Here is an 18,107-nt window from a genome sequence, read left to right as displayed (position 1 = left end):
GGGGAAGGAGTGAGAGAGAGGCAGAAGGGAAGAGAGTGGGGAAGGAGTTCGAGAGAGCGGGGATAGCGGGGAAAGTGGGTAAAGTGGGAGAAGGGGAGAGTGGGGGGAACGGGCCAGAGGGGGAGGGGGAGAGTCTGATGGGAAAGGGGAGAGCGAGAGCGAGGGAAGGAGAGAAAGGGAGGTGCGAGGGGGGCGAGACGAGGGGAGGAGAGGGAGAGAATGGGGGAGAAAATTAAAAGTTAGAGGGGAAGGTGTGTGCGTCAGTGGAAAAGGAGAGAGAGAGAGACGGAAAAGGGGAGAGAGAGAGATAGAAGGAGCGAGGAAGGGGAAGGGGAGAGAGAGACGGAAGGAGAGAGATACCAAGGGAAGGGGAGAGAGACAGGGTGAGGGGAGAGAGTGTGAGCGAAGGGAAGAGAGGCAGGAGGAAACGGAGAGAGAGTGAGGGAAACATAGAAACATAGAAACATAGGAAATAGGTGCAGGAGTAGGCCATTCGGCCCTTCGAGCCTGCACCACCATTCAATGAGTTCATGGCTGAACATACAACCTCAGTATCCCAATCCTGCTTTCTCGCCATACCACTTGATCCCCCTAGTAGTAAGGACTACATCTAACTCCTTTTTGAATATATTGAGTGAATTGGCCTCAACAACTTTCTGTGGTGGAGAATTCCACAGGTTCACCACTCTCTGGGTGAAGAAGGCTCTCCTCATCTCGGTCCTAAATGGCCTACCCCTTAACCTTAGATTGTGACCCCTGGTTCTGGACTTCCCCAACATTGGGAACATTCTTCCTGCATCTAACCTGTCTAAACCCGTCAGAATTTTAAACATTTCTATGAGGTCCCCTCTCATTCTTCTGAACTCCAGTGAATACAGGCCCAGTTGATCCAGTCTCTCCTCATATGTCAGTCCTGCCATCCCGGGAATCAGTCTGGTGAACCTTTGCTGCACTCCCTCAATAGCAAGAATGTCCTTCCTCAAGTTAGGAGACCAAAACTGTACACAATACTCCAGGGGAGAGAGACAGGGGGAAGGGGTGAGATAGGGGAAGGAGAGAGAGAGGGGGAAGGGGAGAGAGAGGGGGGAAGGAGAGAGAGAGAGAAGAAAATGGGTAGAGGAGAGAGAGGGAACAGGTGACTCAGAGGAAGATGTGTGAGCGAGGGGGAAGGGGAAAGAGTGGGAGGGGAACGGGAGAGAGTGAGGAAGGAGAGAGAGTGGGGAGGGGGAGAGAGTGGGAGGGGAGAGAGAGAGGAAGGGGAGAGAGTGGGGAAGTGGAGAGAGTGGGGAAGGGGAGAGAGGGGAAGGGGAGAGAGTGGGGAAGTGGAGAGAGAGGGGAAGGGGAGAGAGTGGGGAAGGGGAGAGAGAGAGGAAGGGGAGAGAGTGGGGAAGGGGAGAGAATGGGGAAGGGGAGAGAGAGGGGAAGGGGAGAGAGTGGTGAAGGGGAGAGAGTGGGGAAGGGGAGGGAGAGAGGAAGGGGAGAGAGTGGGGAAGGGGAGAGAGAGGGGAAGGGGAGAGAGAGAGGCGGAGAGAGGGGGGAAGGGGAGAGAGGGAGTGAAGGGGAAGACGGGAGAGAGAGTTGGGAAGGGGACAGAGTGGGGAAGATGAGAGAGAGGGGAGGGAGTGGGTAGAGAGTGGGGAGGGAGAAAGGAAGAGAGGGGGGAATGGGCCAGAGGGGGAGGGGGAGAGTCTGATGGGAATGGGGAGAGCGAGAGCGAGGGAAGGAGAGAAAGGGAGGAGGGAGTGGGCGTAAAAAGTGGAGACAGGGGAGGGGAGGGAGAGAGTGGGGGAGAAAATGAAAAGGGAGAGGCGAAGGAGTGAGCGACAGTGGAAGGAGAGAGAGGGGAAGGCGAGAGAGAGAGGAGGAGGTGGAAGGGTAGAGGGAGAGGGGGAGGGGGAAGGGGAGGGAGAGAGGGGGAAGGGGAGCAAGAGGGAGGGGGAGGGGAAGGAGAGGGAGAGGGAGGAGGAAATGAGAAGTGAAGAGAGATGGAACGGATGAGAGAGTGGAAGATGTGAGAGAGGGGGGAATTGGAAAGAGAGAGGGGAAGGGGAGAGAGAGGGGAAGGGGAGAGAGAGGGGAATGAGTGATAAAGAGAAACGGGGAAAGCGAGAGAGCGGGTAAGAGTAAAAAGAGGCAGAATGTGGAAAGCAGGTAGAGAGGGAGAAGGGGAAAGGATGGGTAAGACGGTGAAAGGAGAACAGGAGAGTTTTTTGATCTCGGGTCGGTCTCACAGCTGTTTAATATTTATAATTTAAATACTGAGCTAATTTTGAGTAGACCCCAGTGATATTTGAATCTATGACCCCTGGTTTATTAGACCAGTGCTCTAACCCCTGAGCTATGGAGTCACCTGCACAGGGAAATACAGGGGAAGGAGCAGGAAAGAGAGGGGAAGGGAAAAGAGAGAGTGGAAGGAGTGAGAGAGAGGGGAAGGGGAGAGAGAGGGGAAGGGTCCAGAGATAGTCGGGTAGGGGAAAGATAGGGAGGGAGGGGGAGAGAGCGGTGAAGGAGTGAGAGAGCGGTGAATGGGAGAGAGGGGGAAGGGAGCGAGTGGTAGGAGTGAGAGAGAGTATAACGAGTGTTTAAGAGCGGGAAGGGGACTGGGGGGAAGGGGAGAGAGGGGGAAGGGGAGAGAGCGGGGTAGGGGAGAGAATGGGGGAGGGGAGAGCGTGGGGAGAGCGAAAGGGAGAGAGTGGGGAATGGGCCAGAGGGAAGGGAGAGAGTCTGATGGGAATGGGGAGAGCGAGAGCGAGGGAAGGAGAGAAAGGGAGGAGGGAGGGAGTGAGGGAGGGAGACAGGGGAGGAGAGAGAGAGAGTGGCGGAGAAAATGAAAAGGGAGAGGGGAAGGATCAACAGTGGACGGAGAGAGGGGGTAAGGGGAGAGAGAGGGGGGAGGGGAGAGAGAGAGTGAAGCAAAGAGAGGGAGGGGGAAGGGGGGGAAAGGGGAGAGAGAGGGGGAAGGGAGAAAGGGAGGGGGAAGGGGAAGGGGGGGGAAAGGGGAGAGAGAGGGAAGCAGAGAGAGAAAGTGGGGAAGAGGAGAGAGAGGGGAATGAGTGATAAAGAGAAACGGGGAAAGTGAGAGAGCGGGTAAGAGTAAAAAGAGGCAAATGTGTAGTGATGGGTAAATCAGGGTGAGATGGAGAAGGGGAAAGGACGGCTCAGGGGGCAAAGTGAGAACAGGAGAGTCTTCTGTTTCAGGGTCGGTCTCAGAGCTGTTTAATAATTATAATTAAAGTCTTTGTTAATTGATGGTGAATTTAAATACTGAACTAATTTTGAGTAGGCCCCAGTGAGATTTGAACTCACGACCCCTGGTTTACAAGACCAGTGCTCTAACCCCTGAGCTATGGAGCCACCTGTTTTGTGAAAAACAGGGGAAGGAACAGGAAAGAGAGGGGAAGGGAAAAGAGTGAGTGGAAGGAGTGAGAGAGAGGGGGAAGGGGAGAGAGAGAGGGGGGAATGGGCCAGAGGGGTAGGGGGAGAGTCTGATGGGAAAGGGGAGAGCGAGAGCGAGGGAAGAAGATGAAGGGAGGAGGGAGGGAGCGAGAAGAGTGGAGACAGGGGAGGGGAGAGAGAGGTTCAGGGGAGAGAGGCGGAAGGAGTGAGAGAGAGGAGGAGGGGAGACTGAGAGGGGGGAATGGGCCAGAGGGGGAGGGGGAGAGTCTGATGGGAAAGGGGAGAGCGAGAGCGAGGGAAGAAGATAAAGGGAGGAGGGAGGGGGCGAGAAGAGTGGAGAAAGGGGAAGGGAGAGAGAGTGGGGGAGAAAATGAAAAGGGAGAGAGGAAGCAGTAAGCGAAAGTGGAAGGGGAGCGAGAGGGGGAAAGGGAGAGAGTGAGGGGGAAGGGGAGGGAGAGAGAGAAGGGGAGAGAGAGGGGGGGAGAGATGGGGGAAGGGGAGACAGCGGGGAAGGAGAGAGGGAGAAGGGGGAAGGTGCAAGAGCGACGGGGGAAGGGGAGAGAGAGAGGGAAGGGGAGAAGAGAGTGAGGGATGGGGGAAGAGGACCGAGAGGAAGAATTGGGTAGAGGAGAGAAAGGGAATGGGTGAGAGAGAGTGGGGAAGGGGAGAGAGTGGGGAAGGGGAGAAAGGTGAATGAGTGATAAAGAGAAACGGGGAAAGCGAGAGAGCGTAAAAAGGCAGAATGTGTAGTGATGGGGTCAGCAGGAAGAGATGGAGAAGGAGAGTTTTCTTTCAGGGTCGGTCTCAGAGCTGTTTTATATTTATAACTTTTGTGAACTAACAGTGAATTTAAATATTGAGTTAATTTTGAGTAGGTCTCAGTGAGACTTGAACTCACGACCGCTGGTTTACTAGACCAGTGCTCGAACCCCTGAGCAATGGAGCCAGCTGCTCTGGGAAATACAGGGGAAGGAGCAGGAAAGAGAGAGGAAGGAAAAAGAGAGGGAGGGGAAGAGGAGATTGAGCCAGAGGGGGAGGGGGAGAGTCTGGTGGGAAAGGAGAGAGCGAGAGCTAGGGAAGGAGAGAAAGGGAGGAGGGAGGGGGTGAGAAGAGTGGAGACAGGGGAGGGGAGAGAGAGGTTCAGGGGAGAGAGGCGGAAGGAGTGAGAGAGAGGGGGAGGGGAGCGAGAGGGGGAAAACCTGAAAGGAAAGGGAAAAGAGAAAGGCAGGAGTGAGGGAAAGTGGAGCGAGAGGCAGGGGAAGGGGAAAGGGAGAGAGTGGGGAAGGGAAGTGAGAGGGGAGGGAGGGAGAAGTCGGGGAGAGGGAATTGAGGGGAAGACGAGGAGAGTGAGAGAGGGAAGGGGAGAGAGAGGGAGCCGGGTAGAGAGAGGGGAAGGGGAGTGTGAGGGGAAGGGAGAGAGAGGGGGAAGGATAGAAAGTGAGGGAAGAGAGGGGGAATTAGAAAGAGCGTGTGGTGAGGGAGGATGATGGGGGAGAGGGGAATGAGGGAGAAACGGGGAAAGCGAGATCGTGGGAAAGGGAGAGAGGGGTAAAAAGATGTAGAACGGGTCGTGATGGGGAAGGGAGAGAGAGATTTAGAAGGGGAGAGAGAGTGTCAGAGAGACGAGAAGAGGAGAGGGGGAAGGGTGTGAGGGGAGCCTGTTGTTCCAGGGTCAGTCTCAGAGCTGTTTAATATTTATAATTAAACCCCTGGTTCATTGACGGTGAATTTAAATACTGAGCTAATTTTGAGTGGGCCCCAGTGAGATTTGAACCCACAATCCCTGGAGACAGGGAGAAAGAGAGAGGGGAAGGGGAGAGAGAGAGGCGGGGAGGGAAAAGAGAGGGAGGGAGGGGGAGAGAGTGGCGAAGGAGTGAGAGAGATGGGAATGGGAGAGAGGGGGAATGGAGAGGTGGGAGCAGAAGGGGAGAGAGGGGGGATGGGCTGGAGGTGGAGGGGAGAGTCTGATGGGAATGGGTGAGAGAGGGGGGGAAGGAGAGAAAGGGAGGACGGAGGGGTGAGAAGAGTGGAGAGAGGGGAAGGAGTGAGCGACAGTGGACGGAGAGAGAGGGGGAAGAGGAGCGAGAGGGGGAAGCGGAGAGAGGGATGGAAGGGGAGAGAGAGGGAGGGAAGGGGTGAGAGAGAGAGGAAGGTGAAAGCGAGGGGATGGAGTGAGAGAGACAGAAGGGGAGAGAGAGGGGAAAGAGTGAGAGAGAGGGGACAAGGGGAAAGAGAGAGGGGAACGAGTGAGAGAGAGGGAAGGGGGAGAGAGAAAGGAAGGGTAGAGAGAGGGGAAGGGGAGATAGAGGGGAAGGAGTGAGAGAGACGGAAGGGGAGACAGCGAGGAAAAGAAGGAGGAGGGGAAAGAGAGGAAGGGGATGGAGAGCGAGAGTGTGGGAGGGAGAGAGAGTGGAAGGAGTGGGAGAGAGAGGCAGGGGAGAGAGCGGAAGGGGAGAGAAAGGGGACAAGAGGAAGGGGAAGGGGAGAGAGAGGGGAAGGAGTGAGAGAGATGTGACAAGGGGAAAGAGAGAGGGGTAGGATTGAGAGAGAGAGGGGAGGGGGAGGGGAGAGAGCGGAAGGAGTGAGAGAGAGGGGGAAGGTGAAGGGGATGGGGAGATTGGGTGGAAGAGAGAGCGGCAGGGGAGAGAGAGGGAGGACAGGAAAAGAGAGGTTAAGGGGAGAGAGGGGGAAGGAGTGAGAGAGAAAGGGGAGGGGAGAGAGAGGAGGATAACCTGAAAGGAAAGGGCAAAGAGAGAGATAGGAGGGAGGGAAACGAGTGGGAGAAATGAGAGACGGGTATTTAAAATACTAACATTAGACCCCGGTGAGATTTGAACTCACGACCCACTGCTCCAACCCCTGAGCGATGGAGCCACCTGCTCTGGGAAAAACGGGAAGGAGCAGGATAGAGAGGGGAAGGGAAAAGAGAGAGCAGAAGGAGTGAGAAAGTGGGGGAAGGGGAAAGAGATAGGGGGTGGAGTGAGAGAGAGGGGAGTGGGAGAGAGAGAGAGAGGGGTGAGGGGAGACAGCGAGGAAGAGAGGGAGGTCGGGAAAGAGAGGGAGGGGATGGAGAGAGTGAGGGAAGGAGAGAGGGGAATGAGTGAGAGACGGGGAAAGCGAGATAGTGGGAAAGTGAGAGAGGGGTAAAAAGATGTAGAACGGGTCATGATGGGTCTTGCAGGCCATTGCGAATTTTGAAGGACATTTGGAGCACATGCTCAAGGACTTCTTTGTACTTGGCATTGGCCACGAAACTGTACTTCGCAAACTTTTGACTGTAGAGACCCCAACCTTGAGTAAGGCCATAGCGATAGCCCAGGCGTTTATTGCCACCAGTGACAATACGAAGCAAATCTCTCAGCACACAAGTGCTGCTGTTTTATAAACCTTTTATGACGGGAAGAGAGAGAGTGGAGGGAGGCAAGGAGAGAGAGAGAAGGGGGGAATCTGAAAGGAAAGGGCAGAAATGAGAGATGCATATTTAAATACTAAACTAATTCTGAGTAGGCCCCAGTGAGATTTAAACTCACCACTCCCTGGTTTACAAGACCAGTGCTCTAACCCCTGAGCTATGGAGCCACCTGCTATTAGGAAAATAGGGGAAGGAGCAGGAAAGAGAGGGGAAGTGAGACAGGGAGGCAGAGTGAAGAGAAGGGGAGAGCGAGAGTGGAAGGAGTGAGAGAGGGGAAGGGGAGAGAGAGGGGGATTAACGGGAGAGAGTGGTGAAGGAGTGAGAGGGAGAGGAAGCGGAGAGAGAGAGGTGGGGAGAATGTAGAAGGTGGGGAGAGAGAAGGGAAGGAGTAGGAAAGAGGGAAGCGAAAGGGGAAGGGGAAAGAGAGGGAGGGGAGGGGCGAGAGATGGGGAAGGGAAAGAGAGGGAGAAGGGAAGTATCTGAAAGGAAAGGGAAAGGAGAGTGAGAGGAGGGAGAGAGAGGAAGGGGAAAGAGATGTTAAGGGGAAAGAGATGTTAAGGGGGGAGAGAGAGGGGGGCAGGGCAGAGAGAGGGGGAGAACCTGAAAGGAAAGGGAAAAAAGAGAGACAGGAGGTAGCAAGAGATGGGTATTTAAATACTAATTTAGGCCTTAGTGAGATTTGAACTCATGACCCCAGGTTTACTTGACCAGTGCTCGAACCCCTGAGCTATGAAGCCACCTGCTCTGGGAAACACAGGGGAAGGAACAGGAAAGAGAGGGGAAGGGAAAAGAGAGAGTGGAAGGGAAGAGAGAGAGGGAAGGTGAGACAGGGAGGAAGAGAGAGGGGAAGGGGAGAGACAGAGGGGGAAAGGAAAGAGGGGGGAAGGGGAGAGAGTGTGTGGAAGGGAGGGAGAGAGTGGATGGAGTGAGAGAAGGAAGAGGAGAGAGGGAGAGGAGTGGTTAGCGGACAGAGGGGTTGGGGCGAGAAGTCAGATAGACGAGGAAGGAGAGAGGGGAAGGAGTGGGGAGAGAATGAAAGTAGAGAGGGAAGGGGAGAGCAAGAGAGGGGGAAGGAGAGAGGGTGAGGCAAGGGAAGGGGAAGAGGCAGAGGGGAATGAGTGAGAGACGGGGAAAGCGAGATAGCGGGAAAATGAGAGAGGGGTAAAAAGATGTAAAACGGGTCGTGATGGGGAAGGCAGAGAGAGATTTGGAAGTGGAGAGAGAGTGTAAGAGAGACGAGAAGAGGAGAGGGGGAAGGGTGTGAGGGGAGCCTGTTGTTCCAGGGTTCGGTCTCAGAACTGTTTAATATTTATAATTAAAGCCCTTGTTAACTGATAGTGAATTTAAATACTGAGCTAATTTTGAGTAGGCCCCAGTGAGATTTGAACTCACGACCCCTGAAGATCGGGAGAAAGAGAGAGGGGAAGGGGAGAGAGAGAGGCGGGGAGGGGAGGTGGAGCGAGGGGGGAGGGGGAAGAGGGGAGAGAGAGTTGGGAAGGGGAGAGAGTGGGGAAGATGACAGAGGCGGGAGAGAGTGGGTAGAGAGTGGGGTGGGAGAAAGGAAGAGAGGGGGGAATGGGCCAGAGGGGGAAGGGGAGAGTCTGATGGGAATGGGGAGAGCGAGAGCGAGGGAAGGAGAGAAAGGGAGGAGGGAGTGGGCTTAAAAAGTGGAGACAGGGGAGGGGAGGGAGAGAGTGGGGGAGAAAATGAAAAGGGAGAGGGGAAGGAGTGAGTGACAGTGGACGGAGAGAGAGGTGGAAGGGGCGAGAGAGAGAGGGGAGAGGGGGAAGGGGGAGAGAGATGGGGGGAAGGGGAAGGAGAGGGAGAGGGAGAGGGGGAAGGGTAGCGAGAGGGAGGGGAAGGAGAGGGAGGAGGAAATGAGTAGAGAAGAGAGAGGGAACGGATGAGAGAGTGGGGGGGAATGGGAAAGAGAGAGGGGAAGGGGAGAGAGAGCGGAATGAGTGATAAAGAGAAATGGGGAAAGTGAGAGAGCGGCAGAATGTGGAAAGCAGGTAGAGAGGGAGAAGGGGAAATGATGGGTAAGAACAGGATAGTTTTTTGATCTCAGGTCAGTCTCGCAGCTGTTTAATATTTATAATTTAAATACTGAGCTAATTTTGAGTAGACCCCAGTGAGATTTGAATCTACGACCCCTGGTTTACTAGACCAGTGCTCTAACCCCTGAGCTATGGAGTCACCTGCTTGGGGAAATACAGGGAAGGAGCAGGAAAGAGAGGGGAACGGAAAAGAGAGAGTGGAAGGAGTGAGAGAGAGGGGAAGGGGAGAGAGAGGGGAAGGGTAGAGAGAGAGTCGGGTAGGGGAAAGATAGGGAGAGAGGGGGAGAGAGTGGTGAAGGAGTGAGAGAGCGGTGAAGGAGTGAGAGAGCGGTTAATGGCAGAGAGGGGGAAGGGAGAGAGGGGTAGGAGTGAGAGAGAATATAACGAGTGTTTAAGAGCGGGAAGGGGAGTGGGGGGAAGGGGAGAGAGGGGAGGGGAGAGAGTGGGGGAGGGGAGAGCGTGGGGAGGGAGAAAGGGAGAGAGTGGGGAATGGGCCAGAGGGGGAGGGAGAGAGTCTGATGGGAATGGGGAGAGCGAGGGCGAGGGAAGGAGAGAAAGGGAGGAGGGAGGGAGTGAAAAAAGTGGAGACAGGGGAGGAGAGAGAGAGAGACTGGCGGAGAAAATGAAAAGGGAGAGGGGAAGGAGTGACCAACAGTGGACGGAGAGAGGATGTAAGGGGAGAGAGTGGGGGGAGGGGAGAGAGAGGGGGTAAGGGGAGAGAGTGGGGGGAGCGGAGAGAGAGGGGAAGTGGAAAGAGAGAGGGAAGCAGAGAGAGGGAGGGGGAAGGGGAAGGGCAAGCGGGGGGAAAGGGGAGAGAGAGGATGAAGGGGAGAGAGAAGGCGAAGGGGAGAGAGAGGGGGAAGGGGAGAGAGGGAGGGGGAAGGAGAGAGATAGCGGGGAAAGGGGTGAGGGAGAAGGGGGGAAGGGGAGAGAGAGAGGGGGGAAGGAGAGTGAGAAGGGGAAATGGAGAGAGACGGGGGAAGGGCAAAGTGAGGGGGTAAGGGGAGACAGGGGGAAGGTGAAAGAGAGGGGGGGAAGAAGAGAGAGAGGGAGGAGGAAATGGGTAGAGAAGAGAGAGGGAACGGATGAGAGAGATGAAGATGTGAGAGAGAGAGGGGGAACGGGAAAGAGAGAGGGGATGAGGAGAGAGAGGGGGAAGGAGAGAGAGACCAGAGAAAGGGGAAAGAGAGGGAGGAGAAGGAGAGAGAGAGGGAGGAGGAAATGCGTAGAGAAGAGAGAGGGAACGGATGAGAGAGAGGAAGATGTGATAGAGAGGGGGAAGGGGAAAAAGAGGGAGGGGAAGGGGAGAGAGTGGGAAGGGGAGAGAGAGGGGGAAGGGGAGAGAGAGGGGAATAAGTGATAAAGAGAAACAGGGAAAGCGAGAGAACGAGACAGAATTAAAAGAGGCAGAATGTGTAGTGATGGGTAAAGGAGGGAGAGAGGGAGAAGGGGAAAGGACGGGTAAGGGGGAAAAAGGAGAACAGGAAAGTCTTCTTTTCCAGGGTCGGTCTCAGAGCTGTTTAATATTTATAATTAAAGCACTTGTTAATTGATGGTGAATTTAAATACTGAACTAATTTTGAGGAGGACCCAGTTAAATTTGAACTCACAACCCGTAGTTTACAAAACCAGTGCTCTAACCCCTGAGCTATGGAGCCACGTGTTTTGGGAAAAACAGGGGAAGGAACAGGAAAGAGAGGGGAAGGGAAAAGAGTGAGCGGAAGAAGTGAGAGAGAGGTGGAAGGGGAGAGAGAGCGGGGAAGGGGAGATTGAGAGGGGGAAATGGGCCAGAGGGGGAGGGGGAGAGTCTGATGGGAAAGGGGAGAGCGAGAGGGAGGGAAGAAGATAAAGGGAGGAGGGAGTGGGCGAGAAGAGTGGAGACAGGGGAAGGGACAGAGAGTAGGTGAGAATAAGAAAAGGGAGAGGGGAAGTAGTGAGCGACAGTGGAAGGGGAGAAAGAGTGGGAAAGGGAGAGAGAGAGGGGGGAAGGGGAGGGAGAGAGGGAAGGGGAGAGAAATGGGGAAGCGGAAGGGGGGGGAGGGGAGAGAGATGGGGGGAAGGGGAGACAGCGGGGAAGGAGAGACATTGCGAGGGAAGGGGAGAGGGAGAAGGGGGAAGATTTGAGGGCCACGGGGGAAGGTGAGAGAGAGAGGGAAGGGGAGAAAATGAAAAGGGAGAGAGGAATGAGTGAGCGAAAGTGGAAGGGGAGAGAGAGGGGGGGAGAGAGATGGGGGAAGGGGAGACAGCGGGGAAGGAGAGAGGGAGAAGGGGAAAGGTGCAAGAGCGACGGGGGAAGGGGAGAGAGAGAGGGAAGGGGAGAAGAGAGTGAGGGATGGGGGAAGAGGAGCGAGGGATGGGGGAAGAGGAGAAGGGGAGAGAGAGGAGGAATAGGGGAGATGAGAGAAAGGGAATGGGTGAGAGAGAGTGGGGAAGGGGAGACAGTGGGGAAGGGGAGAGAGGGGAATGAGTGACAAAGAGAAACGGGGAAAGGGAGAGAGCATAAAAACAGGCAGAATGTGCAGTGATTGGGAAAGCAGGAAGAGAGGGAGAAGGAGAGTTTTCTTTCAGGGTTGGTCTCAGAGATGTTTTATATTTTTAACTTTTATGAACTAACAGTGAACTTAAATACTGAGCTAATTTTGAGTAGGCCCCAGTGAGACTTGAACTCACAACCCCTGGTTTACTAAACCAGTGCTCTAACCCCTGAGCTATGGAGCCAGCTGTTGTGGGAAATACAGGGGAAGGAGCAGGAAAGAGAGAGGAAGGAAAAAGAGAGGGAGGGGAAGGGGAGATTGAGCCAGAGGGGGAGGGGGAGAGTCTGATGGGAAAGGAGAGAGCGAAAGCGAGGGCGAAAGGAAGAGGAGAGGGAGGAGAGGGGGCGAGAAGAGTGGAGGCGGGAGGGGAGAGAGAGAGTGGGGGAGAAAATGAAAAGGGAGAGAGGAAGGACTGAGCGACAGTGGAAGGGGAGAAGGGGAGACATGGAGGAAGAGGAGAGAGAGAGTGGGGAAGGGGAGAGAGAGAGAGGGAAGGGGAGAGAGAGAGTGTGCAAAGGGGAGAGAGAGAGGGGGAAGGAGAGAGAGATAAAGGGAGGCAAGGGGAAAGAGGGAGGGGGAAGGGGAGAGAGAGAGGAAAGGGGAGAGAGAGAGGAAAGGGGAGAGAGAGAGAGGGGGAAGGGGAGAGAGAGAGGGGGAAGGGGAGAGAGAGAGGAAAGGGGAGAGAGAGAGAGGAGGAAGGGGAGAGGGGAATGAGTGAGAAAAGTAGCGGGGAAAGCAGAAAGAGACAGAATGCGTAGTGATGAGGAAAGCAGGGAGAGATAGAGAAGGGGAAAGGAAGGGTAAGGAGAACAGGAGAGCATTTGTTCCAGGGTGGGTCTCGGAGCTGCTTAATATTTATAATTAAAGCCATTGTTAATTGACGATGAATTTAAATACTGAGCTAATTTTGAGTCGTCCCATGTGAGATTTGAACTCAATCCCTGGAGAGAGGGAGGAAGAGAGAGGGGAAAGAGAGAGAGAGAGAGAGAGGTGTATGGGGTGGTCCCGGGGGTCAGGTTCACCTCTGACCTTCTAAGCAGTTCGAATTGCCCCCACTCTCTTGGGTTCTAGATTATGGATTAATTTGGGGTGTGATAAAGTGGAAGAGACAACTGGTTTGGTGCAAAAAAAATTTGATTTTATTAAGGATAAGAAAATACAATGTCACTCTTATAATTACACTAATAAAGAACAGTACATCACACATTCAAAGGGGTTACAGTGAAAATTATACCTCCCACCTCCCCATACCTAATCCTAGCTAGGTTAGACTCCAGGGCAGGCAGGGACTATGCTTACCAATCCTTTCTGGTCAGTTAGTGCTAGTTGGCGGTTTCGTGGTTCGTTGGATTCTGTAGGTTCTGCTTGCCGTACCCCGAACGTCGGAGAAGACTTCTTACTGCTCAATCTTCAGTTGGGCTGAGTCCACTGATGCGGTAGGGCGCGTTTTGGATTTGTGGGGTAAGTACGCCTTTTCTTTCGTTAGAAATAGGTTTCAAAGTCCTTTTGGGTAACGTTTTCACCTGTTGGTAGTCAGGCCGAGATTGTAGAGTGGAACCTTTCGATTCTTTGGTTTCTTCCTTGTGAAGTTTTGTTCCGAGGTTGGTCGATCGCGGTGATTTTTAGTGGTACCACGTTGGCTGTGATCGGTTGCTGCCGTGCAGGTGATGTTCTTACTTCCTTCTTGATTTCCGGACGTCAAGGCTGGAGATGTTAGTTTACAACTGTCGCATTGGTTTCTCTCCCTTCTTGATGGCCAAGGCATATTATGGCATACCCTTTGTGAAAACAGTTATACTGTAGGAGCTGTCCTTATCTTCGCGCCAAATCAGACCAAAATTTTTTGTTTAATTTTGGCGGGCTCAATAAAAGATAATATGTCTCGGGTGGGCTGATCTTCTCAATCTGTTTCTTGATGGAAATATTAGCTTGGTAATCACAATGTTCTTTGTGCTTGGTTTTTGCATGCAGGCGAGAGTGGGCCTTTTTTTTTGTGCATCGGCTGAAAATGGCTTTCCAGGTTCAGGTTGATGGCTGGCCATCTCTGAGTTAATTGTTGCAATGTTAATGTCTCTTGTGGAGAAGGGTTTTTGAGTATCCATTTTCCCCACAATCTATTTTAGTCTCAATGCCCCAAACAGTTTCAATAATCAAACTGCCTTCTTTATTTAGCTCTACTAAACCTGCCCACAGACTTAATTTGTCGTGTAGAATCCCAAATTCGATGAAAGTTTGTAGTTTCTTCCATGAGTATTTTAAGACTTCAAACTTTCTGGTCGATAGTTCCAAGTTAAATTTCCTTTCCAATGAGTCCAAACACTGTGGTGTAGTTTCCCACAAATTTTCCCACGAAGCGAGGGGAAGGGAGACAGCGAGGAAGAGAGGGAGGTGGGGAAAGAGAGGGAGGGGTTGGAGAGAGAGAGTGTGTGGAAGGGAAGGAGAGAGTGGATGGAGTCAGAGAGGGAAGGGGAGAGAGAGGGAAGGAGTGGTTAGTGGATAGAGGGGTTGGGGGAGAGAAGTAAGATAGATGAGGAAGGAGAGAGAGGAAGGAGTGGGGAGCGAATGCAAGTAGAGAGGGAAGGGGAGAGCAAGAGAGAGGAAGGGGAGAGAGAGGGTGAGGCAATGGAGCAAGAGGGGAATGAGTGAAAGACGGGGAAAGCAAGATACCGGGAAAAAGGGTCGTGATGGGGAAGGGAGAATTAGAGTGGAAGGAGGAGAGGGGAAGTGAGAGAGGGGAAGGGGAGAGCGAGAGTGGAAGGAGTGAGAGAGGGGGAAGGGGAGAGCGAGAGTGGAAGGAGTGAGAGAGAGGGGAGGGGAGAGAGAGGGAGAGGAACGGGAGAAAGTGGTGAAGGAGTGAGAGAGAGAGGGAAGGGTAGATTAGGAGAAAGAGAGAGGAGCAGGGGAGAGAGAGTGACGGGGAAAGAGAGGTTAAGGGAAGAGAGGGGGAAGGAGTGAGAAAGAGTGAAGAAGAGGAGAAAGCAGAAGGGGAGTGAGACAGGGGGAGGGGTAGAGAAGTGAAGGGGAAGGGAAGAGAGGGGAAGGAGTGAGAGAGAGGGGGAAGGGGACACGAAGGGGAGAGAGGGAAGTGGGGAGGGGAAGGGGAGAGAGAGAGGTGGGGAGAATGTCGAAGGGGGAGAGAGAAGGGAAGGAGTAGGAAAGAGGGAAGAGAGAGGGGAAGGGGAAAGAGAGCGAGGGGAAGGGGAGAGAGATGGGGAAGGGAAAGAGAGGGGAAGGGAGAAGGGAAAAATCTGAAAGGAAAGGAAAGGACAGTGAGAGAAGAGAGTGCGGAGAGAGTGAGAAAGGAGTGAGAGAGAGAGAGAGGGGGAGGGCAGAGAGAGAGGGAGAACCTGAAAGGAAAGGGAAAAGAGAGAGACAGGAGGAATGGAAATGGGGGAGGAATGAGAGACGGGTATTTAAATAATAAATTAGGCCCCAGTGAGATTTGAACTCACGACCGCTGGTTAACTAGACCATTGCTCTAACCCCTGAGCTATGGAGCTACCTACTTGGAAAAAAAACAGGGGAAGGAGCAGGAAAGAGAGGGGAAGGGAAAAGAGAGAGTGGAAGGACAGAGGGAGAGGGGGAAGCGGAGAGAGAGAAAGGAGGAAGGGGAGAGAGAATGGATGGAGTGAGAGAGGGAATGTGAGTGAGGGAGGAAGAGAGAGGGGTATGGGAGAGAGAGGGAGGCGAAGGGGAGCAAGAGGGGAAGGAGTGAGAGAGAGGAGGAGGGGGAGAGCGGGAAGACGGGAGTGAGAGGGGAAGGGAGGGGAAGAGAGAGGGAAGGAGTGAGGAAAGAATGAAAGTAGAGAGGGTGAGGCAAGGGGAATGAGTGAGAGACGGGGAAAGCGAGATAGCGGGAAACGATGTTGAATGGGTCGTGATGGAGAAGGGAGAGAGAGTGCAAGAGTGTGAGGAGAGCCTTTTGTTTTGTGGTCGGTCTCGGAGCTGTTTAATATTTATAATTTAAGCCCTTGTTAATTGTCCACATAAATTTAAACACTAAGCTAATTTTGAGGAGGCCCCAGTGAGATTTGAACCCACAACCCCTGGTTTACTGAACCAGTGCTCTAACCCCTGAGCTATGGAGCAACCTGCCGTGATAAAAACAGAGCAAGGAGCAGAAAAGAGAGGGAAAGGGAAAAGAGAGAATGGAAGGAGTGAGAGAGAGGGGGAAGGGGAAAGAGAGGGAGGGGAAGGGGAGAGAGAGTGGATAGCGGGGAGAAGGGGAGAGAGGGAGAAGAGGAGGGAGGGGGGAATGGGTCAGAGGGGGAGGGGGAGTCTGATGGGAAAGGGGAGAGCGAAAGTGAGGGAAGGAGATAAAGGGAGGAGGGAGGGGGCGCGAGAAGAGTGGAGACAGGGGAGGGGAGGGAGAGAGTGGGGGAAAAAATTAAACGGGAGAGGGGAAAGAGTGAGCGATAGGGGAGAGGGAGTGGAAGGGGAGAGAGAGACGGGGAAAGGGAAGAGATTCCGAGGGAAGGGGAGAGGGTGAAGGGTGAAGGGGAGAGATAGGGGAAGGAGAGAGAGGAGGGGGGGAGGAAGATAGGGGGGAAGGAGAGATAGAGAGATGGGAGAAAATGGGTAGAGGAGAGAGAGGGAAGAGGAAATAGAGGAAGATGTGTGAGAGAGGGGGAAGGGGAAAGAGTGGGGAAGGGGAGAGAGAGCGGAAGGATAGACTTTTTTTTCAGGGTCGGTCTCAGAGGTGCTTTATATTTATAGCCTTTCCCCCCTATCCACTCTCTCCCCTCTCTCTCCCCTCTCTCTCCCCTTCCCCTCCCTCTCTTTCCCCTTCCACCTCTCTCTCACTCCTTCCACTCTCTCATTTCCCTTCCCCTCTCTTTCCTGCTCCTTCCTCTGTTTTTACCAGAGGGCTCATCCTTTGGAGTCCCAAAGGCTCCCACAATCCCTTGGGAGCACCTGTACTTAAGGAGGCCTCACAGGCTGGAGAGGCACTCTGGAGACCTGTAATAAAAGACTATGGTCACACTTTGCTTTGAGCCCGCAGTATCTGGTCAGACTCTTTATACATACACCACAACTGGCGACGAGATACAGATGATGAACCCAACGATGCAGAGAACAGCGGGCATCCTGGAGAAATTTTCGGAGGGAGATGATTGGGAAACCTTCGTGGAGCGACTCGACCAATACTTCGTGGCCAACGAGATGGAAGGAGAAACGAACGCTGCCAAACGAAGGGCGATTCTCCTCACCGTTTGCAGGGCACCAACGTATGGCCTCATGAAAAACCTGCTTGCTCCAGCGAAACCCACAGAGAAATCGTACGATGAGTTGTGCACACTGGTCCGGGAGCATCGGAACCCGAAGGAAAGTGTTCTGATGGCGAGGTATCGGTTCTACACGTAAAAGAGGTCTGAAGGCCAGGAAGTGGCAAGCTATGTCACCGAGCTAAGGGGCCTTGCAGGACATTGCAAATTTTGAAGGACATTTGGAGCACATGCTCAAGGACTTCTTTGTACTTGGCATTAGCCACGAAACTATACTTCACAAACTTTTGACTGTAGAGACCCCAACCTTGAGTAAGGCCATAGCGATAGCCCAGGTGTTTATTGCCACCAGTGACAATACTAAGCAAATCTCTCAGCACACAAGTGCTGCTACAAGTACTGTGAACAAAGTGATGTTGTTTTATAAACCTTTTAGATGGGGGGAGAGAGAAGGAGGAGGTGGGGAGGGAGGGCAAGGAGAGGGAAAAAGAGGGGTAGGGGAGAGAGTGGGGAAGGGCGATAAAATAGCGGGACAAACGAGAGAGCGGGAACGAGTAAAAAGAGGCAGAATATGTAGTGATGGGGAAAGCAGGGAGATGGGGAAAGGATGAGGGAAAGAGACAAGAACAAGGAAAACTTTTGTTCCAGTGTCAGTCTTGGAGATGTTTAATATTCATCATTAAACTCCTTGTCAATTGACAGTGAATTTAAACACTGAGCTAATTTTGAGTAGACCCAAGTTAGATTTGAAACCACAACTCCTGATTTACAAGACCAATGGCCTAACCCCTGAGCTATGGAGCCACCTGCTCTGAGGAAAACAGGGGAAAGAGCAGGAAAGAGAGGGGAAGGGAAAAGGGAGACTGGAAGGAGTGAGAGAGAGAAAGAGAGAAGGGGAGAGAGAGGGAGAGGAACGGGAGAGAGTGGTGAAGGAGTGATAGAAAGAGGGAAGGGTAGATTAGGAGAAAGCGAGAAGAGCAGGGGAGAGAGAGGGAAGGGGAAAGAAAGGTGAAGGGAAGAGAGGGGGAAGGAGTGAGAAAGAGTGAAGAAGAGGAGAGAGCAGAAGAGGAGTGAGGCAGGGAGAGGGGAGAGAAGTGAAGGGGAAGGGAAGAGAGGGGAAGGAGTTAGAGAGAGGGAGACAGGGAGGGAAGGGGAGAGAGGGAGGTGGGGAGAATGTAGAAGGGGGGAGAGAGAAGGGAAGGAGTAGGAAAGAGGGAAGGGGGAAAGAGAGGGAGGGGAAAGGGAGAGAGATGGGGAAGGGAAGAGAGAAAGGGAGAAGGGAAGAATCTGAAAGAAAAGTGAAAGGAGAGAGAGAGGAGGGAGGGAAGAGGGAGTGAGAGAGAGGAGGGGAAGGTGAGAGGGTGGGGAAGGGGAGAGAGAGGGGAAGGGGAGAGAGAGGGGAAGGGGAGAGAGAGGGAAGGGGAGAGAGTGGGGAAGAGGAGAGAGAGGGGAAGGGGAGAGAGAGGGGAAGGGGGAGAGGGGA

At 53.5% G+C, this 18,107-nt stretch overlaps 6 non-coding genes across 6 annotated transcripts; all 6 read right to left on the bottom strand.

Moving 5' to 3' along the window:
- Nucleotides 1-3,281: 3,281 nt before the first annotated feature.
- Nucleotides 3,282-3,354, bottom strand: trnat-ugu (transfer RNA threonine (anticodon UGU)). The gene has a single exon. It is a non-coding gene; the product is annotated as a tRNA-Thr (tRNA).
- A 3,547-nt stretch (nucleotides 3,355-6,901) lies between these two features.
- trnat-ugu (transfer RNA threonine (anticodon UGU)) lies at nucleotides 6,902-6,975 on the bottom strand. Its single transcript has one exon. It is a non-coding gene; the product is annotated as a tRNA-Thr (tRNA).
- A 1,956-nt stretch (nucleotides 6,976-8,931) lies between these two features.
- On the bottom strand, nucleotides 8,932-9,004 carry trnat-agu (transfer RNA threonine (anticodon AGU)). The gene has a single exon. It is a non-coding gene; the product is annotated as a tRNA-Thr (tRNA).
- A 2,506-nt stretch (nucleotides 9,005-11,510) lies between these two features.
- trnat-agu (transfer RNA threonine (anticodon AGU)) lies at nucleotides 11,511-11,583 on the bottom strand. Its single transcript has one exon. It is a non-coding gene; the product is annotated as a tRNA-Thr (tRNA).
- Nucleotides 11,584-14,826: 3,243 nt separating this feature from the next.
- trnat-agu (transfer RNA threonine (anticodon AGU)) lies at nucleotides 14,827-14,899 on the bottom strand. The gene has a single exon. It is a non-coding gene; the product is annotated as a tRNA-Thr (tRNA).
- Nucleotides 14,900-15,415: 516 nt separating this feature from the next.
- On the bottom strand, nucleotides 15,416-15,488 carry trnat-agu (transfer RNA threonine (anticodon AGU)). The gene has a single exon. It is a non-coding gene; the product is annotated as a tRNA-Thr (tRNA).
- Between the last annotated feature and the right edge of the window lie 2,619 nt (nucleotides 15,489-18,107).

This window comes from Pristiophorus japonicus, unplaced genomic scaffold (assembly GCF_044704955.1).
Source record: "Pristiophorus japonicus isolate sPriJap1 unplaced genomic scaffold, sPriJap1.hap1 HAP1_SCAFFOLD_221, whole genome shotgun sequence".
NCBI lineage: Eukaryota > Metazoa > Chordata > Chondrichthyes > Pristiophoridae > Pristiophorus > Pristiophorus japonicus.
Note: the sequence above shows the minus strand (reverse complement) of the source record. Positions and strands in the feature narration are given on the sequence as shown.